Source organism: Eurosta solidaginis, chromosome 1 (assembly GCF_040869045.1).
Source record: "Eurosta solidaginis isolate ZX-2024a chromosome 1, ASM4086904v1, whole genome shotgun sequence".
NCBI classification, from domain to species: Eukaryota; Metazoa; Arthropoda; class Insecta; order Diptera; family Tephritidae; genus Eurosta; species Eurosta solidaginis.
The window spans coordinates 137,222,871-137,228,501 of NC_090319.1; the positions used below are offsets into that span (position 1 = coordinate 137,222,871).

Below are 5,631 nucleotides of genomic sequence, written 5' to 3' on the forward strand. Positions count from 1 at the left end.
AACTTTAACTTTAACTTTAACTATAACTTTAACTTTAACTTTAACTTTACCTTTAACTTTTACTTTTACTTTTACTTTTACTTTTACTTTTACTTTACCTTTAACTTTAACTTTAATTTTAACTTTAACTTTAACTTTAACTTTACCTTTAACTTTAACTTTATTTTTAACTTTAACTTTCGCTTTAACTTTAACATTCACTTTAACTTTAACTTTAGCTTTAACTTTTACTTTTACTTTTACTTTAACTTTAACTTTAATTTTAACTTTAACTTTAACTTTAACTTTATCTTTAACTTTAACTTTAATTTTAACTTTAACTTTAACTTTAAATTTTACTTTAACTTTATCTTTAACTTTAACTTTAATTTTAACTTTAACTTTAACTTTAACTTTAACTTTAAATTTTACTTTAACTTTAACTTTAACTTTAATTTTAACTTTAACTTTAACCTTAACTTTAACCTTAACTTTAACTTTAACTTTAACTTTAACTTTCACTTTCACTTTAACTTTATTTTTAACTTTAACTTTAACTTTCGATTTAACTTTAACATTCACTTTAACTTAAACTTAAACTTTAACTTTAATTTTAACTTTAACTTTAACTTTAACTTTAACGTTAACTTTAACTTTAACTTTAACTTTAACTTTAATTTTAACTTTAACTTTCACTTTAAATATATTTTTAACTTTAACTTTCGAAGTCCCAAAACTAATTTTCCAGTTTCAAGTCTGTTGGAAATTGAAGAACATGAAAATAAAGTGAAAACGGATTTTGAAAGATATGTAAGGTGGCAATAATTTAATTAAAATCCTTATTTTAATAATATAATTTTTTTACTAGCATACCCAGCAGATGATGTTTTCTGTCTTCCTGTTCCACTTTCCGTATGGCATTCATAAGTATCTGCATAGGATACTTTCGGAAGCTCCGGAAGCATAGGATACTTTCGGAGCGATTGGTTTGTAAACAAAACGAAAATACAATTTTCCGAGGAAGTAAAATGGTTACTCTCTCTCGGTAGAAAATTTACACTACCCACAACAAACACTAGTTTTAAACCTTTAAAGATCATTGCTGAAATGTAGCAGATCATACAGCAAATAGAAGATGAGAGAGAGAAAGAAATGGACACAACAAGCAAAACCCAACGGACGAATTCATCCTAGAAGCGTACAGAAAAACTACAGAATTTTTAAACAAACACGAAGATAGCATCATTATTCCAGACTCGGACAAAGGTAAATAAGACAGTGGCAATGTACAAAATTGACTACAAACAAAAAAATGGAAATGTTACTTGAAGACAAAAAAACATCGAGAAATGACCCAACACATGCACTACAAAAACAGAATAACCAACTAGTCGACGATATTTACAAAAAAAAAATAATAATTTTCAAAGAGAAAGGTCAACTAACATGCACCGCAGCCACAGCGCCTAGACTCTACGGTCTACCAAAAACCCACAAATCAAACCTTCCTTTACGCCCAATAACATCATCTGTCAGCGTCCCATGTTACGGATTATCAAAATACTTTGGTCAAATATTAAATAATTTAACATCGAACGAATACAACATTAAAACTCCTACATACTAAAAGAAAAAGGACGTGTGATACTCGGGGACTGCCGCGGTAAAGCTATTGCATATTATCAACTTATGCAATTATAATATTTAAACAACATTTTGTTTTCTTTATATTAATTCAAGTTTTGTCTTCGATTTTAATTCAAGTTAACCTTTTTAAGCGTGGTGACCGATAAGAAAACACATGAGAAGTTAATATTTAACTTTTACTTTAACTTTAAATTTATTTTTATCTTTAACTTCAACTTTCACTTTAACTTTAACATTCACTTTAACTTTAACTTTAACTTTAACATTCACTTTAACGTTAACTTTAACTTTAACTTTAAATTTAACTTTTACTTTAACTTTAACAGTAACTTTAACTTTAAATTTAACTTTAACTTTAACCTTAACTTTAACTTTAATTTTAACTTTGACTTTAACTTTAACTTTAACTTTAACTTTAACCTTAACTTTAACTTTAACTTTAAATTTGACTTTAACTTTGACTTTAACTTTAACTTTCATTTTAACTTTAACTTTAACTTTATTTTTAACTTTAACCTTTAACTTTCGCTTTAACTTTAACATTCACTTTAACTTTCATTTTCACTTTAACTTTAACTTTAAGTTTAACTTTAACTTTAACTTTAACTTTAATTTTAACTTTAACTTTAATTTTAACTTTAACTTTACCTTTAACTTTAACTTTAACTTTATTTTTAACTTTAACTTTAACTTTAACTTTCGCTTTAATTTTAACATTCACTTTAACTTTAACTTCAACTTTAACTTTAACTTTAACTATAACTTTAACTTTAACTTTAACTTTAATTTTACCTTTAACTTTTACTTTTACTTTTACTTTTACTTTTACTTTTACTTTTACTTTACCCTTAACTTTAAGTTTAATTTTAACTTTAACTTTAACTTTAACTTTACCTTTAACTTTAACTTTAACTTTATTTTTAACTTTAACTTTCGCTTTAACTTTAACATTCACTTTAACTTTAACTTTAGCTTTAACTTTAACTTTTACTTTTACTTTTACTTTAACTTTAACTTTAACTTTAACTTTAACTTTAACTTTAATTTTAACTTTAACTTTAACTTTAACTTTATCTTTAACTTTAACTTTAATTTTAACTTTAACTTTAACTTTAACTTTAAATTTTACTTTAACTTTAACTTTAACTTTAATTTTAACTTTAACTTTAACCTTAACTTTAACTTTAATTTTAACTTTCACTTTAACTTTAACTTTATTTTTAACTTTAACTTTAACTTTCGATTTAACTTTAACATTCACTTTAACTTAAACTTAAACTTTAACTTTAACTTTAATTTTAACTTTAACTTTAACTTTAACTTTAACTTTAACTTTAACTTTAACTTAAACTATAACTTTAACTTTAACGTTAACTTTAACTTTAACTTTAATTTTAACTTTAACTTTCACTTTAAATATATTTTTAACTTTAACTTTCGAAGTCCCAAAGCTAATTTTCCAGTTTCAAGTCTGTTGGAAATTGAAGAACATGAAAATAAAGTGAAAACGGATTTTGAAAGATATGTAAGGTGGCAATAATTTAATTAAAAATCCTTATTTTAATAATATAATTTTTTTACTAGCATACCCAGCAGATGATGTTTTCTGTCTTCCTGTTCCACTTTCACTTCCTTTTCCACTTTCAATCATTTAATTAAAAATCCCTATTTTAATAATATAATTTTTTTCTATTTAAAGGTCATAATTTTTAGATCTATACTCATACCGTATGGCATTCATAAGTATCTGCATAGGATACTTTCGGAAGAATTGTGTTTCGAAATGAATAACTCTGGGCGGTCCAGCGAAAAAGGCCTGCGAGACTTTGTCAACCTTAACAGAGCTTTGTACGGTGAGTATCAAGGAGTTATTTTTTTTACTAGCATACCCAGCAGATGATGTTTTCTGTCTTCCTGTTCCACTTTCACTTCCTCTACCATCTCACCCCAACTCCCCCTTCATGTTTATACTCATATTTTTAGCCTATAATTTTGCAAACAGTAACGTGTTCTGTTGTTAGTCAGATTTTTAAATAATTTGTATCTTAAAATTTTCAGAATCCATACAAAGAGGCGGTTATTCAATGTCCGATTATACAAGAGATGTGCGCAGCGCCTTCCAGAAAATTAAAAACAAGAAATACAAAGCGGTATAATTGCAAAAGAAAAATAAATAAGGCAATATATGTATTTATGCACATAAAATTGTATACCTGAAATTAAAAAAAATAACGAAGAAGACTCTTTAAAATGTGAATTGACTGAATTTTTTATACATATGTATACGGAATACGTATTTTTATTTTTTATACTCAGTTGAGCAGAGCTCATAGAGTATATTAACTTCGATTGGATAACGGTTGGTTGTACACGTATAAAGGAATCGAGATAGATATAGACTTCCATATATCAAAATCATCAGTATCGAGAAAAAATTTGTTTGAGCCATGTCCGTCGGTCCGTCCATTAACACGATAACTTGAGTAAATTTGGAGGTATCTTGGTGAAATTTGGTATGTAGGGCACTCATCTCAGATCGCTATTTAAAATGAACGAAATCGGGCCATAACCACACCCACTTTTTCGATATCGAAAATTTCTAAAAACCCAAAAAGTTCGCCATAAGGCGAACAAAAATGTACCAATCCTTGTGAAATTTGGTAGGGGCTTAGATTCTAGGACGATAACTATTTTCTGTGAAAAAGGGCGAAATCGGTTGAAGCCACGCCTAGTTTTTATACACAGTTGACCGTTTGTCCTTCCACTCGGCCGCTCGTAAATTACGAAAAATTAAAAAAATGCCATAATTCTATACTAAGTACGAAAAAAGGAATGAAACGTGGTAATTGGATTGGTTTATTGAAGCAAAATATAGCTTTAGAAAAAAACTTTGTAAAATGGGTGTGACACCTCCCATATTAAGTAGAAGAAAATGAAAAAGTTCTGCAGGGCGAAATCAAAAGCCTTTGGAATCTTGGCAGGAATACTGTCCGTGGTATTACATATATAAATAAATTAGCGGTACGCGACAGATGATGTTCTGGGTCACCCTGGCCCACATTTTGGTCGATATCTCGAAAACGCCTTCACATATACAACTAAGTGCCACTCCCTTTTAAAACCCTCATTAATACCTTTAATTTGATACCCATATCGTACAAAAACCCCTGGTCCACCATTATTGCGATATCTCGAAAAGGCGTCCACCCATAGAACTAAGGCCCACTCCCTTTTAAAATACTCATCAACACCTTTCGTTTGATACCCATATTGTACAAACGCATTCTAGAGTCACCCCTGGTCCACCTTTATGGCGATTCCTCGAAAAGGCGTCCACCTATAGAACTAAGGCCCACTCTCTTTTAAAATACTCATTAACACCTTTCATTTGATACCCATATCGTACAAACAAATTCTAGGTCAGCCCTGGTCCACATTTATGGCGATATCCTTAAACGGCGTCCACCTATAGAACTATGGCCCACTCCCTCTTAAAATACTCTTTAAAACCTTCCATTTGATACACATGTCATACAAACACATTCCAGGGTTACCTTAGGTTCATTTTCCTACATGGTGATTTTCTCTTATTTTGTCTCCATAGCTCTCAACTTAGTATATAATGTTCGGTTACACCCGAACTTAGCCTTCCTTACTTGTTGATTTTTATAAATGAATATTTTAAGTTTATTTTATGTAAAATAAATATTACCTCTATTTGATAAAATAATTGCGTTTAAAATATTTTTTCCTATTGATATTCTTACTGAATTGTAACGACATTATTCCTGCGGATACTTCCACTTCCTGTTCATTCTCTTTTTCTTGTGGATACTTTACCTTCCGATGGGATAGTTTTTTCATGTGGAAATTCTCACTGCGTGTTCAGTACTTTTTTCACTACAGAAACGTTGACTTCTTAATCTTCAGTTTTCAGATAGTTCTTTTCGCGGCCACCCATGTGTTAATGCGAATGAGAATATTCAGGTTTTGTAACTACATCTC

General features: G+C 28.7%; 1 long non-coding RNA gene across 2 annotated transcripts; it reads left to right on the forward strand.

Annotated features, from left to right (window-relative positions):
* Positions 1 to 454: 454 nt before the first annotated feature.
* On the forward strand, positions 455 to 5,168 carry LOC137236838 (uncharacterized). 2 transcript variants are annotated; one of them, XR_010948664.1, is made up of 4 exons: positions 455 to 789; positions 848 to 1,642; positions 3,326 to 3,479; positions 3,685 to 5,168. It is a non-coding gene; the product is annotated as an uncharacterized lncRNA (long non-coding RNA). The 2 variants fall into 2 exon arrangements; XR_010948663.1 differs by having other exon boundaries at positions 456 to 789; positions 848 to 1,245.
* The last annotated feature ends 463 nt before the right edge of the window (positions 5,169 to 5,631 follow it).